Raw genomic sequence first — 15,789 nt, 5'->3', positions numbered from 1 at the left:
GTGATAATCTTCCTTGATGTGCAATATTTACACGCTGTATCTGTATTCATGTATGATATGTTTATATTTTTTGTATCGCGCCACGCTGTGTTGTTTTGTGTTTTTTGGGTTTCATCAAGATTAGGCCAATTGTGTTTTATAATTACTGCAGTGCACGCTTGAAATGCCTTCGCAGTGCACCTCTGGCTGCCTATGTTCCCTGCGAAACGGCGCGGTTCATGTGGCTGACCTCATTGTAGCGCGAATGTTGCACCTCTCCTTTCCTCACAACCAGCCTAGTGATGTGTGGCGGTTGGTGGTGGTGGTAGTGGTTTTATTAAAAATAATAGTAAAAAGGAAGGAAAAGATTTTTGCTAGCCCCGGCATCTGCCATCGATACTGAAGCACCTGAGCTGGGGCAGCGGAAATAAAGGATAGCAGGCAGAATGGAGAAATGAAATGAAAGAGGTGAGGGGACAGGAAGAGAGGATAGGTGAGCGTTCTGTTCCAGATTGGCAGCGCTTCAATGCAATCACTGTCGGCAGCGTTCAAAATTCGATAGTGTCTGTTTCAGGAGATAGCGTTTCACTTTCAGTCAGTGGCGTTCCATTCTCAACCCCCGTCTACGTCTCAATTGACATTGCATGCTCACCCCCGCCGCGGTGGCTCAGTGGCTAGGGCGCTCGGCCGCCGATCCGGAGTACCCGGCTCCGAACCCAACCGCGGCGGCAGCGTTTCGGTGGAGGCAATATTTACGTACATTGTAAGATTTAACCATATAACCATCAATACATGCGCAGAACTCGCATTGGCAAGCTTAAATTTTAGTAGAGTTGAAAACTGGGTCAGTTGGTACACGTTCACGAACAAAAAACAGTAAAAAAACGAACACAGCGAAAAGACGCACACACACGGCGACTGGACGATTTTTTTAGCTATTAAACGTTTTTGCTGTCGTCAAAAACGTTCCCCCATCTGTTTTTTATGGCAGTTATATGTGCTCGATGTGAGCGACGGAAACATAATGATTTTGATACATGTAGGAAGAATGGACGAATACTCGCAATATGTCTATATCAGTACCTTAAAGTTTCCTGTATTAAAAATTTCTGCCCAAGAATGTTGGACATGCGTCCCCATCACTTGCGGCGACGGCGAGACAACCAATACAGGGAACAGATCATATCGAGACGACCGCGAACAGAGCCGTCTGCTCACATTGCAGTCTAATGAGAACAGCCGCGGAGAACGGGATCCATCCAGCACCAGTCACTCCCCGGCACGCTACTATGAAACGCCTGAGACGTATTAGTCGTCTACACGGGCACAGCAGTGCACTGAACTACTTAATGGCCTCGTTGGAACAGCCGCCGCTGTTCACAAACCGCGGTGATGGAAACGACTCATGCAACGGCCGTGGCAACAGCGTCGTACGCCTTCCATGCATCGGCGTCGCCGTCTTCCCAACCGGACGACGGGCGTTTCAGCCGTTATTTCATATTAAATGCACTTACACTCTTCTCCCTGACAGTGCATATAATGAAGGTCGTCTGTATTTAAGGAGCGAACTATAGAGGAGCAGGATGCTTTCAAAATGTTCCTTATTTCCGCTGCTTCAGTCACATATGTCGTTTTATTAAGTAAAAATCTCGCACAATCTGAACCACTCGGCCCACGGAGCGGCGGGGCAACCCAGCGTCCAGGAAAAGGCCTGGCCAGAGGCTGCAGCGTCCGAAACACATATACTCCATCCCATTGCTATGTTTAAACACGAAGTTCTACAGACGCACACCGACGGGCAGCGTTTCTGGCGTCTCACTTGAACGCGGCGGTTCTCGACGATGTGGCGGTTGCAAGTGGTACACGTCTATGTAGAAAGTGTAAAGTTTTGCCATACTTAATATTTACTACCGACACTTTCTCAAGCTGGTTCTGTGCATAAGTGCATTGTGTATTTCTAGCAAACTGTCGAAATGTATCGTTTAGACCTTTTCTGCGCCATGATGTGATGCGATAATAAATGTATTCTGTCATGTCAAGTAAACTGCCGCTTTGATTTTTTGTACGAGTTTTTGTAGCGATTATTACGGCAGCATTTCGAGCCTTCAACGTGGCGGCGCCGTGGTGGTGGCGGCACCGCCACCCTGTGGCTGCGTTGACACCCTGTAGATGCGCCGCCACCCTGTCACGTGGTTGGTCACGTGGTGCGGCTGATCACGTTGTTGGTCACGTGTTTGGTCACGTGACCAAGTTCCACTCGGGCAGCTGTAGCTATCGCGCCACTCCAGGTTTAACCAAAGCTAAACCACCGTTATTTTTTTTTCAACTTGCACAAAAGGACAGGAACAAAGAATTGAGCAAAACACTCAACAGGTTAGGAAATTCGGTAGGCTGAAGAAGTTAAACTGAATGTACTCATTGCTACATTTAATTTTCGCTATTTTCAACTTCACTCCTGAACCTAATATGGCCTCCTTTTGGAGATTCTCATTTGCGATGGCATGTTCTATCTGCGGCCGCCTCAGCATTCACAGTTGACGGCGAGGGGACCGAATTCCCGGAGGTATTCAGCGTCGGTCGTAATCGAGTCACGTCACCATGCTGGTGAGTAACGTCATGTAGATCCGGGCGTCAGGGTACGTTAGTAAATTTCAGCTTTAACATAAGTGATGTGTCTCCACTTGGATCCCAATTTAGATCAGTTACGAAAAACAACAGAAGGAACGAAGAGGACCGGGTGGGACGCATTGCTGCCGTTATATGATCTCTAATCATCTTTGAAACATTTGTCAGGCAGTGCTTTCAAATACGTGAAAAGGTATGTTTGGCGCATCACAGCTCCAGCTGCCGCTGAGCGAGTTCTTACAACGTGAAAAAGGAATGCTTGCTTTCCGATCCCTCATAGTTATGTCACACCCAAAAATAATTGTGGAATCTCCTTCATCACGCTTTTCTATAAGCCGTATAATAATTCCATGCATTTTGGTTTATGGTTTATCGTCCCAAAGCGACTCAGGCTATGAGGAACGCCGTAGTGAAAGACTCCGGAAATTTCGACCAGCTGAGGTTCTTTAACATGCACTGAAATCGAACAGTACACGGACCACTAGCATTTCGCCTACATCAAAATCCAAGCGCTCCATAACGATCGCAAAGTACAACATTGATGACTTGACTACACAACTCCTCATTGCGGCAGCACTATGAGCAGTACTTTTGAACAAAGAAAAGAAATCGCGCTGAAATTAAGAAATTTGGGGAACACTTAGCTCCGCCTTGTTGGTATGATGCTATAGCATTAACAGGTCTTTTCTGCGGCTTGGTGTCATCTGCATATTTTGTATTCGAAATTTCAGGCTATTTCGCATGGTCTCATGACGTAACATTTAGCCCGGCGAGCAATGAGCACTCGACCGTATAACCAACCAACAGCCACCCGCTAGTGCACCTCCCATCTCGGACATGTGACGGCGCTTGGTCATGCCACCAGGTATCGTAATCTAGTATCTTAACCCCGCTCAGCCACAGCGTTTAATGCCGGGATGCATGAGGCGTTTTTACGGCGTGAGGCCGGCGATTTTCACCCGATGGTGAGCGCCGCCACCAATGTGGACCTACCAGATAATTTTCGCACGGCGTCCGACGACGGTTGATGAGGCGGCGGCTGACGCGAGCGAATAGGTGCGCAGAAAGCCCGCTCTTTTCCGATATGACTGCTTGCGCACGTCGCCGTCGACGAGGCCGCCATGGCCGACGAGCACGTGGCGACTTGGGGGGCGGGCATGAAAACGTGACTGTCTTGAAGATAAACGATTCATCAAGCATAGCATGTCTTTTTTTTATGGGGACATGAATTACTGTCGTATGAAAATGGGCGCGCGCGTTTCCTCAAGGCCGGTGGAAGAAAACCACGCGCGCAAAAAGCCTGTGTTGTCTCGAGCGTGTGGTTCTCGATATCTGGACATGTTCATGCGGAGTAATGTGATGAAAAAAAAATCCGAGGGATCTGGTTGCATGTTACATTCTCGAATTTCCTGTTTACATTATCCCTACGTCATAAGACAGGCCGGTGATCAGCCATGGAACTTAAAAGCTTCACATCCTGAGCAGGCCCTCGCCCTCCTAACCAAGCCAAACTTGCGACAAGCCAAGTGGGAGCTCCGCGTTTTTGCGCCACTGCATGCAACGGACTCTACCGTGGCGCGCGCGCGCACACCCACACACTCAGCCCAACACACACACGCACACACATGCAGAAAAAGGCAGTGAACTAGGGCACCAGAAAGTCACGTGCATGCAGGTACAATTCCTTTACAAGCGCATCCCGAAAATGGTTACACGTTTAAATGGTATTATTCAATAATTTGTACGCTGAGCAACCTGTCACCATACTTGTGTATAAATGCAGGAAACACATGCTGTGTGCAAGCAGCCTAGGTAAAATGATCAGCGCCGTTCGTAAGTAGAAGGCAGCATATTTTCATTTTTGCGAAAGCATAGCAGCTCATAAGGAGGAAAATCAGGCGTTGTCCTCCCCAGAGGTTTGGAAAAACCACGTGACCTAATCAGAAAAAGAAAAATTAAGTTTCGTAAATAAAATACTTTCCGAAGTGGGTTCGCACCCACGAAGGGAACCCGCCGCATTGGCTCAGTGGATAGGGCGCGATGTCAGTGCACGCTACACATCCCCAGGTGGTCTAAATTATTCCAGAACCCTCCACTACGGCACCTTTTTCTTCTTTTTTTTCACTCCCTCCATTTTCCCTTTACGGCGCGGTTCAGGTGTCAGCCGATATGAAAGACAGATACTGCGCCATTTCCTTTCTCAAAAAACCAATTTTCAATTTTTAATTTCAAGGTTAGTTTCTAAAATTGGTTTTGAGGAAAGGAAATGGCGCAGTAACTGTCTCACATATATCGGTGGACGCTCGAACCACGCCGTGAGAGGACTGACCTCTGGCCCACTTGAAGGTCAAAACCGTAAGCACCGCGAAATCGTTACGAGGTAGCATAGTGAAGCTTTCGCATCAAACGTGAAGGAAAATAATGTTGCCGGCCGTGGCAATTGCTATCTAATATCTTAACCACCCGAGCTGCAGCCGGCGGAGGAGAAAGGGAAATGATATCGGGGAGAAATATAAAGGGGAGCGATAGCAAGGAAGCACAGGATCGAGTATTCGGGTGTGGCTCAATCCCCGGTCCGCTTTCGAAGTGGGATGCCATTCACATACCTGGCTTAATATCTCAAATGGGCCCTTGAGGCTTGGGTGTTACGCATATTTTTGAAAGTATGGCGGAGTGCTTGGCGTAACGCACTCTGGCGCAGGTCAGCCCGGTATTGCACTGCCTCCGGGATTGGCCCGTGGCCTACGGGCTATTGCGCGCGCTTTTCTTCTGTCTCTTTACTCCCATCTTTCACCTCCTACTATCAGCACGCAGGCAGCTGGGCGTGGCTCCGTATTGAGCCAGTAAGCAAGCCCGTGCTTTTCCTTTCGTCCTTCTGTCGACAACTCAACTCGAAAAAAGGAAGCACAGGGGCTCGAGCTGGGTTTGGGTATCGTCGCCTTCATCAACTTCCATTCGGGCGGCGTGAACTGATCAGCTTGGCTGGCCATTGCATTAGAGCAGCACGCCATCGCCGCAGCCGAACACCACGCTGCAAGCTTTCTCCTTCACAGCTCGTCAGTAGACTTAATTGTTGTCCGTAATTTTTTTCCCCGTTGCGAAAAAACTTGACAATTATGGTGAGTCAGGTTATAACTGCAACCTCTTTCGAAAAAATAAAAACACTGACGTGTAAACAAATGCGCAACACAAGGTTCTTACTGATGCTTATACGGCCGCTAGTTCTGTTCTGTCACCAGTCATCAGATTTTCTGCACAGCAAAACACCATTTACCATGAAGACACAGACACAGACACATTATGCTCTGGACTCACTGAGTGATAGCTGGGCCTTGGCACAATTCTGGAACGTTTAGCCATATCTTGTGTGATGTGCATATATACGGCCAGTAGTTTTTGACAAATGGCCCCTCAAAGTCGGACAAAGACGGGGCGTGTACACCGCTTCAACCCCAACCCAACTTCTTTCTTTTCTTGCACCGCAGTAAAGGAACAGACTAGGGGAGCCGCACAGTCAGCCCGTTTCGAACACGCTGGGTGCAAAAAAAAAACAGAAACGCGAAGGGTGCCCCCCTCCCGAGGAGCTTGGCTTGAGGGGAGGACACACAAAGCGGACAATGGGCGAAGCTTACTAGCGTCTCTCTCTCAAACCGGGAGGAAGACTCTAAGAGAAGGAGGAGGAGCTCAACTTCATGCGGCCCGTGGTGGCAGCGTTGTGAACTAGGAGCGGATGAACCAGAATCCTGGCCATGAATGGCAGAAGCAGCGTAACAGAGCTTGCTCATTTTTATAGAGATGAACAAGGCAGAGAAGAAGCATATAAGAACAGCTAAACATAAGGTGCGGACAAGTGCTAACGATGAAAACTAAAAAGAGATGGAGGGGATGAAATGAAAAACAAAAATATAAGATCGCCTCCGGGAGGGCTTGAACCTCCAACCTTCCGGTTAACAGCCGAACGCGCTAGCCGATTGAGCCACAGAGCCTGAGTGGCACGAGAGCACAGCTCGACTCAAGAGGTGTACCAAGCAGGGCGACTAGGTTACGATTCATTATAGAACTAAAGGAAGTGGGGATGCATAAAATGGCAGAAGCAGCGTAACAGAGCTTGCTCATTTTTATAGAGATGAACAAGGCAGAGAAGAAGCATATAAGAACAGCTAAACATAAGGTGCGGACAAGCGCTAACGATGAAAACTAAAAAGAGATGGAGGGGATGAAATGAAAAACAAAAATATAAGATCACCTCCGGGAGGGCTCGAACCTCCAACCTTCCGGTTAACAGCCGAACGCGCTAGCCGATTGAGCCACAGAGCTTTTTTTTCTTTATTGCCGATTCTTACATGCTAAAACAAAAGTAGAAATGATAAAAACAGCAGCAGCCTACTTGGCTGACACGGGAGAGGTTAAAATCTTCTCAAGACAACTAAGTCGTCCAGAACAGAGGTCCATTCGGGCGGTTCAGCTTGCGCACGATACACTTCTCTCAGGCTCACAACACTTTCAAAAAAGTTTTCTCGCACGGAACGGACATTAACATCGGCATGTCGCACTTGCATTCGTGTCCTCCAAAGGCTGTGGAGGCCCATGAGCATGATTAAATCATATGGCACTCCTCCTTCGTTTGTGATCGGCAAAAACCTGATGCCGTATGGATGCAGGGGAAAATCTTTTTTCACGGTTCGTTGGAGGACATCCCAATAAGAAATTGGGTCCCAACATTCAAGAAACACGTGCTCCACCGTTTCAGGCTTTTTGCATAGTAGGCAGTTGGTCGTTCCATGGGACGAAAATCCCCTTTTCATGCAGCCACGTCTTAACAGGAAGTGTGTTACAATGTAAATTAAAGAATGTTTTTACGGTTGGTTTAACCGACATTCTTGTAATTCGTTTTAAGACGTCTTGTCCTGGGCCTCTACGGTGCGGTAAACGATAAATGGGAATCGGAAGCATTGTTTCCACAAGGTTCTTATACAACTCTTTTTTGGAAACATTACACAAGTACTCAAGTGAAAAACGCGCGTACAGTAGTCGAAAAGAAAGTAAAACTTCTCGCATGTACCCATTGACAGCACCGCACATACCTTCACAGCATGAGACAACGATTTCTGGGAGGAGTCTCTGCAACCTTACTTGGATAACAGTCCGCAGAAAAGGATCCCTTTGATCTCGGAGAAAGATGAAACGCGACACAACTTGGCGCAAGAATAGGTGCACGAGGCCGAGCCCTCCTCGTTTAACCGAAAGAAACAAATTGGTACGGCTAGTTCTCTCCCAGCTTGACGCCCAAATAAACACAGCAAACACGCGATGCATCTTTTGAATGCTGGCCCGACTCGCACACAGAACATTCATCAAGTACCACATTTTCGAAACAGGGAAAAGGTTGCAGATAGAGGCGCGTGAAAACATTGAGAACTGCCTCCCTTGCCATGCATCTGCTTTCTCCCTCGCCCTTGAGCATTGCTCGTTCCAACTTTCACTTGGGTCTTGATAACAGTTAAGGGGGACGCCGAGATATTGTGTTGGCAGGCAAGACCATCGCAGCCCGGAAAAGTGATCAGGCCTCGTTTCCCAGTCACCGTGCCAAAATCCAGAGCTCTTATCCCAGTTTACCATACACCGTGTCTGCTTACAAAATTTATCAACGATACTGATCACTTCAGTAATACTGTCTCGATTGGAAAAGAAGACTGCGATATCGTCCGCGTAAGCGAGGATTTTGACATGTGCCGACTGCAATCGAAAGCCCGAGATGCGGTCACTTTTGGCAATAGCTAAACATAGTGGCTCTAGGTAAGCCGCAAACAAAAGGGGCGACAGAGGGCATCCCTGCCTTACTGACGAACGCACTGCCAGCCTATCTGTGAGGTCACCATTTAGAACAATGCGCGTGGTAGTTTGCATATGCCATTCTGACGCCTTCTATGATTATGCGGCCAACGTTACCGTGCTCTAATATGTGAAAAAGTACACCATGTGACACGCGATTAAAGGATTTTGCCAAATCCAGCTGCATCATAGCAATGCGGTCCCCCATCGCATCACAGCATTCCAATACAGTACGTGCGACATGTACATTCGTGGCAATGCTGCGTCCTTTAATTCCGCAAGTCTGGTGCGGTCCAACCAATTTTGTTATTACGCTCTGGAATCTCCTAGCTAGGACCTTCATGAATATATTGTAGTCAACGTTGGTGAGGCTTATCGGGCGATAGGACCCAACCAACAATCGCGTCTCTGGGTCATCTGATTTTGGGATCAACACAATGTGCGATGTGGTGAATGACAGCGGTACTTGCTCACGTTCATACGCCTCATCCAGCACTCTTAGCAGTAACTGAGCGACTATGGGCATAAATGTTTTGTAAAACTCGGCGCCCAGCCCATCAGGTCCTTGAGCTTTACCTGTCTGTAAGTCGTCAATTGCAGATTCTATTTCATTCTCAGTTATGGGTACCTCAAGGCTCTCCTTTACATCATCCTCAAGTCTTGGCATGAACGACAAAAAGTCTGAAGTGAAAGCATCACCAATCTCTCTTACTTGGCCAAGAAGGTCGTTGAAGTACTTTTGAAATGACTGCTGGATTACATTGGCATCACATGAAATTTCAGCACCATTTCTTATCTGCATGATTTCTTTCTGTCTAGCGTACCGCTTTTCATCTGTTAAGGCTCGCTTTGTCGGCGTTTCACCGGCCCACAGTTTTTGTGCCCTTGCGCGTATAACTGCTGCTTTATACCTTTCACTGTCAAGTCTTTCAAGCTGGCTTTTCACATCCCTTATATCTTTTGCATATCTCCCGGGCTCGGAGCTTTCCATGCTTAATAAAAACTGCAGTTGCTCGCGCGCTGCTTTTTCTTGTTTTTCTTTGTGTCGGTTGGAGCAACTCTTTTCTATGGCTTTACTTTTTGGCCACTCTATGAAGTCTTCCCACTGAACGGCAAAAAGACTGGGCCGCTCCTCGAGCAGCCTCTGCATTTCATTTACGATGGTTTTTAAAAATCCCTCATCCTCCAAGAGTTTGGCATTGAATTTCCAAAGATTCCATTTGAAGCGTGTACACCTTTCTTTCACACCGAAACTTCCTATCACAAGACAATGATCACTAAACGCCACAGGTTCAACTTTGTAACCTGTGCAAAGGGGCACAAGTTCAACAGATGCATAAATTCTATCCAATCTGGCATGGCTATCACGTTGAAAGTGTGTGTATAGCGGTCTATTACCGCAGGTAAATATGCTGCCAATATCCTCTAAGCAGTTGTCATTAACCAAAGCGTTTAATAATTGTGCACTCTTATCACGCACAGGCGGACGCTTCACTCGATCGGCGGCGGCACACGCACAGTTGAAATCACTCAAAAACAACAGCACTTTATCACAAACAATGTAAGACTTCAATCTGTTAAAAAATTCTTGTCGTTCCGAGTCAACGCTCAGTGAATACACGCATATAATGCGCCAGCATAACTTCGAAAAAGAAAAGTCAACTACAAGAAGGCGTCCATTTGGACAAGAAAAAATCGACTGCACACTGATGCCTAATTTATTTCGCAGAAAAAGGGCGCACCCACCCGAGGTGCCAACAGAATGGCAAACACAGACATTAAACAACGCACTAAAGGTGGACACCATACGTCCAGTAAACTCCTCACTTTCAATCTTTTGTCTCCTGTACAGCTACAATGTCCAGCGCATTGTCAGCAAGAAGACGATTAAGTTGGCATTGGCGCCTACGAGCACCAAGACCCCTCACATTCAATGTTGCTATGCGCAGAGCTGTGTCGAGTTTCATCGCCATGCGTAAGGAATAGCTGACATATGATGTACAGTGCCCACCATAACAGACGAAACACTTATAGACTCACATCGTGCTCTGTGCTGCGTCGCCAATCCATTAGTCCGTTTGCAGGCACCGGGAAAACCGCTAGGCAGTCCTCCACCGGCCTTTCCAGACATTGGAACTACCTCTGCTTGGTACTTCCACCCACAACCGCGGAAAACAGGAACACACTTACACAAACACATTGCTGCGCTAGGGAGGCGGCTTCCCCGCCTGCCGTGTCTCGGCCGCAAAGTTGGGCCGTGGTTTCAAAGACGAGCGCCGAACTCCCGGGGATTTCGACGGCGGCTCGTCAGCGCCAGCGCCTACCTGTGGCTTTTCACCCACGCTTTCCTCGTGGGAGCGCTTCCCAGCTATGAGGCCGGCAGCCTCCTGGCTGGAATCCATGGCCTCGCTGTTGTCCGGTCCTTCGTTATCGGGATTTTCAGCAACACCTCCTGGCGCTTCCTTCTGTGTGCTCACGGGTTCTGTTGGTAGGTCACGCTGCACTGGTACGTCCGGCGCAACTGCGGTGGACGTCTTCGCCTCTTGCTTCGTCAGGCGCGTCAACGTAGGTCCATCCCGTGTCGCTGGCTGCCCAGTTTCACGGGCCGCGTCCTCCGCGTCCGCCTCGTCCATTAGCAGCTCAGCCGTGTCTTCACTGGTCCCGGGGCCAGCAATGCTCGTATAAGTGCGGGCACATTGGCCGTCTTCGTGGCCGAACCGTCGGCAGGCTCCGCAACGTGGGACTCGACACTCTTTTCGGATGTGGCCCGTATTGCGACAGCGTAGGCACAACGGGGGACAGCCTGGTACGACGACCAGCGCCAACTCACCGCTAACGTTCAGCTGGTGCGGCAAGTCGTCAAGCTTAACTCCGGCTTTCAATTTTAGTGTGACGAGCCTCGTTGTCGAGCCCTTTTCTAGCACACCCCGCACTCGCCAACGCTCTCGAGCGATTTCCGCGACTTTCCCATACGGCGCAAAGGCAGCACGTACATACGTCTTCGTCCGGTACGTTGTGCAGCAGCCAGTGCAGCTTCAGTCGCACATCCTGATTGGTCGGGTCAATAACCAGGCAGCGGCTTTCTTTCACAAGCATTTCACCGACGCTCAACATCTTCGTTACGGCTTCGGAATCCTTGAGAGTGACTGCCCAGACGTGGCTCATCCGATACGCCCCCAGGGCGATAACATCGGGGAGCAGCGCGTGCTAAGCTAGGGCATCCCGGAAATCCTCGACCCGGTACGGGCGGGCTCTGATATCGGCGTGCAAAAAAACTGTATTTACAACGAAACGCCCTGTAGGCAATCCTGGCAGAACAACCTGGTAAGCATTTTCCTCATCAGTAAACCTGTTACCGCGGCCAGACATGGCCGCTGAAGCCGCTCCTACGGAGCCCGTCATCATACGTCCGTCACGCTCGGTGGCCGGAAGTAGAATCCGATTGAGCCACAGAGCCTGAGTGGCACGAGAACACAGCTCGACTCAAGAAGTGTAGCAAGCAGGGCGACTAGGTTACGATTCATTGTCGAACTAAAGGAAGTGGGGATGCATAAAATGGCAGAAGCAGCGTAACAGAGCTTGCTCTTTTTTATAGAGATGAACAAGGCAGAGAAGCATATATGAAAAGCTAAACATAAGGTGCGGACAAGCGCTAACGATGAAAACTAAAAAGAGAGGGAGGGGATGAAATGAAGAACAAAAAACACAAGATCGCCTCCGGGAGGGCTCGAACCTCCAACCTTCCGGTTAACAGCCGAACGCGCTAGCCGATTGCGCCACGGAGGCTGAGAGGCACGAGAGCACAGCTCGACTCAAGAAGTGTAGCAAGCTGGGCGATTACGTTAGGATTCATTATCGAACTAAAGGAAGTGGGGATGCATAAAATGGCAAAGCAGCGTAACAGAGCTTGCTCATTTTTATAGAGATGAACAAGGCAGAGAAGAAGCATATATGAAAAGCTAAACATAAGGTGCGGACAAGCGCTAACGATGAAAACTAAAAAGAGAGGGAGGGGATAAAATGAAAAACAAAAAATACAAGATCGCCTCCAGAAGGGCTCGAACCTCCTACCTTCCGGTTAACAGCCGAACGCGCTAGCCGATTGCGCCACGGAGGCTGAGTGGCACGAGAGCACAGCTCGACTCAAGAAGTGTAGCAAGCTGGGCGATTATGTTACGATTCATTATCGAACAAAAGGAAGTGGGGATGCATAAAATGGCAGAAGCAGCGTAACACAGCTTGCTCATTTTTATAGAGATGATAAATGCAGAGAAGAAGCATACAAGAACAGCTAAACATAAGGTGCGGACAAGCGCTAACGATGAAAACTAAAAAGAGAGGGAGGGGATGAAATGAAAAACAAAAGTACAAGATCGTCTCCCGGAGGGTTCGACCCTCCAACCTTCCTGTTAACAGCCGAACGCGCTAGCCGATTGCGCCACGGAGGCTGAGTGGCACGAGAGCACAGCTCGACTCAAGAAGTGTAGCAAGCTGGGCTATTAGGTTACGATTCATTATCGAACTAAAGGAAGTTGGAATGCATAAAATGGCAGAAGCAGCGTAACAGAGCTTGCTCATTTTTATAGAGGTGAACAAGGCAGAGAAGAAGCATACAAGAACAGCTAAACATAAGGTGCGGACAAGCGCTAACGATGAAAACTAAAAAGAGAGGGAGGGGATGAAATGAAGAACAAAAAATACAAGATCGCCTCCGGGAGGGCTCGAACCTCCAACCTTCCGGCTAACAGCCGAACGCGCTAGCCGATTGCGCCACGGAGGCTGAGTTTTTTTTTTCTTTATTGCCTCCTCAGACAACAATTCAAACAATACAGACACGACTAAAATACACCAGTACAGGCAGGCCTGGCGTGGTTACAATTTTTTGAGTCTGACCAAATCGTCAAGAACAGCCATCCATTGCGACGGCTCTGTTTGTGCGCGATACACCTCTGCAATGTATGTAACACTATCAATAAAAATTTCACGGGAAGACCGAACAACAACGTCTGCATGTCGCACAGCCAACCTTGTCTTTTTTTTCTTTATTGCCGATTCTTACATGCTAAAACAAAAGAAGAAATGATAAATATAGCAGCAGCCTACTTGGCTGACACGGGAGAGGTTAAAATCTTCTCAAGACAACTAAGTCGTCCAGAACAGAGGTCCATTCGGGCGGTTCAGCTTGCGCACGATACACTTCTCTCAGGCTCACAACACTTTCAATAAAGATTTCTCGCACCGAACGGACATTAACATCGGCATGTCGCGCTTGCATTCGTGTCCTCCAAAGGCTGTGGAGGCCCAAGAGCATGATTAAATCATATGGCACTCCTCCTTCGTTTGTGATCGGCAAAAACCTGATGTCGTATGGATGCAGGGGAAAATCTTTTTTTCACGGTTCGTTGGAGGACATCCCAATAAGAAATTGGGTCCCAACATTCAAGAAACACGTGCTCCACCGTTTCAGGCGTTCTGAATAGTAGGCAGTTGGTCGTCCATGGGACGAAAATCCCCTTTTCATACAGCCACGTCTTAACAGGAAGTGTGTTACAATGTAAATTAAAGAAGAATGTTTTTATGGTTGGTTTAACCGGCATTCTTTTAATTCGTTTTAAGACGTCTCGTCCTGGGCCTCCACGGTGCGGTAAACGATAAATGGGAATCGGCAGCATTGTTTCCACGAGATTCTTATACAACTCTTTTTTGGAAACATTACACAAGTACTCAAGTGAAAAACGCGCGTACAGTAGTCGAAAAGAAAGTACAACTTCTCGCATGTACCCATGCACAGCCATCCTTGTCATCCACAAACTGTGGAGGCCCAGGAGCATGAACATGTCATACGGTGTGTCATCATCAGTCTCTGCAGTTAAAAACCTGATTCCTGACGGGGTGATTGGCAGTTCCTTTTTAAGTGTGCGTTGTAAAATGTCCCAAAAAAAGATAAGATCCCAGCATTCAATGAAAACATGTTCAATGGTTTATGGTTTTTTGAACAGAAGACAATTCACTGTCCAGGGCACAAAAATCCTTTTGACATCGAGCCATGTCTTTACTGAAAGAGTATTAGTGTGCAGTTTGAAAAAGAAAGCTTTAATTGACGCTCTTACTGGCATCTTTTTCACTCAAATCGTCTCAAACGTTTCAAAACGTTTCAAAACGTCCTCTCCTGGGCCTCCGCAGTACATCGCTCTGTACAGTGGGACTGGCATCATGATGTCAATTAGGTCTTTGTACAACTTCTTTTTGTTAACCAAAGACAACTACTCTAATGAAAAATGTGCTGTTAGTACGCGATATGACACAACAATTTCGTGCAGATGACCAGTTACACCACGATTCACAGCATTACTTGTGGTAACAATAAAATCAGGTAGAGTTTTAGCCAATCGAAGATGCAACATTGTGCGCAAAAAACCATCACTTTGGTGCCGTAAGAAAACGAACTGTGACACAATCTGTCTAAGAAACAAATTTGATAAGCCAAGTCCTCAATTGCGAACAGATCGAAAAAGATTTGAGCGGCTAACTCCGCGACTAACTCTCTACCAAGTCGAGCCCGAAATGAACACTGCAAAAGCTCTGTGCATTTTTGCGCATTCGCGCGCGACATAAAAAGAACTTGTAATACATACCAAATCTTTGCCACAATAAATACATTGCACACTGTAGCCCGCGCAAAAATCGAGAAACCACGACCTTGCCATGATGAAGTTTTTTCTTTCAAGGTCTCCATTTCTGCCTTCCAATATTCGTATTTCCTTTGTAATGCTGCAGCGGGACTCCCAGGTATTTAGTTTGTGTCGCCGTCCACGACATATTTGCAAAACAGCCCGGAGTCATGTCCCAGTTGTTGTGCCAGAAGCCAACGCTCTTTTCCCAATAAATCTGGGAGCCCGTCTGTTTGCAAAATTTGTCGTCTGTTTGCAAAATTTGTCGTCTACTTGAACCACCTCATAGACACTGCTTCTGTCCGCGCAAAATACAGCGATATCATCTGCGTAAACTAACACTTTAACTTCAGATGACTGCAGTTTGAAGCCACGAATGCTTTCATGGCGTAAGAGAGCAACACAAAAAGGTTCAAGGTACAAGGCAAACAACAGTGGGGAGAGTGGGCAGCCTTGTCTCACTGATGACTGAACAGGAACAAGTTCACTAAGCGTCCTGTTTATTAAAAACGCGTTGTACAGTCACTCTAAGCCATCCGGACACCTTCAGTAATCACGTGACCGATATTGATGTGTTTTAGCACCTGGAACATTGTTTCATGCGAGACCTTGTCGAAAGCTTTCGCCAGGTCAAGCTGCAACATAGAAATTCGGCCTGCGAACGCGTCACAGCACTCTAACA

The 15,789-nt window shown here is 47.8% G+C and overlaps 4 non-coding genes and 2 pseudogenes across 4 annotated transcripts; all 6 read right to left on the bottom strand.

Moving 5' to 3' along the window:
* Positions 1 to 6,516: 6,516 nt before the first annotated feature.
* On the bottom strand, positions 6,517 to 6,590 carry TRNAN-GUU (transfer RNA asparagine (anticodon GUU)). Its single transcript has one exon. It is a non-coding gene; the product is annotated as a tRNA-Asn (tRNA).
* Positions 6,591 to 6,943: 353 nt separating this feature from the next.
* Positions 6,944 to 8,016, bottom strand: LOC144133307 (uncharacterized; annotated as a pseudogene).
* A 2,627-nt stretch (positions 8,017 to 10,643) lies between these two features.
* LOC144104786 (uncharacterized) lies at positions 10,644 to 11,841 on the bottom strand (annotated as a pseudogene).
* A 307-nt stretch (positions 11,842 to 12,148) lies between these two features.
* TRNAN-GUU (transfer RNA asparagine (anticodon GUU)) lies at positions 12,149 to 12,222 on the bottom strand. The gene has a single exon. It is a non-coding gene; the product is annotated as a tRNA-Asn (tRNA).
* Positions 12,223 to 12,479: 257 nt separating this feature from the next.
* Positions 12,480 to 12,553, bottom strand: TRNAN-GUU (transfer RNA asparagine (anticodon GUU)). Its single transcript has one exon. It is a non-coding gene; the product is annotated as a tRNA-Asn (tRNA).
* Positions 12,554 to 13,142: 589 nt separating this feature from the next.
* On the bottom strand, positions 13,143 to 13,216 carry TRNAN-GUU (transfer RNA asparagine (anticodon GUU)). Its single transcript has one exon. It is a non-coding gene; the product is annotated as a tRNA-Asn (tRNA).
* Positions 13,217 to 15,789: the final 2,573 nt, after the last annotated feature.

The sequence above is a fragment of the Amblyomma americanum genome, chromosome 1 (assembly GCF_052857255.1).
Source record: "Amblyomma americanum isolate KBUSLIRL-KWMA chromosome 1, ASM5285725v1, whole genome shotgun sequence".
NCBI lineage: Eukaryota > Metazoa > Arthropoda > Arachnida > Ixodida > Ixodidae > Amblyomma > Amblyomma americanum.
This window is presented reverse-complemented; position numbering and strand designations above follow the sequence as displayed.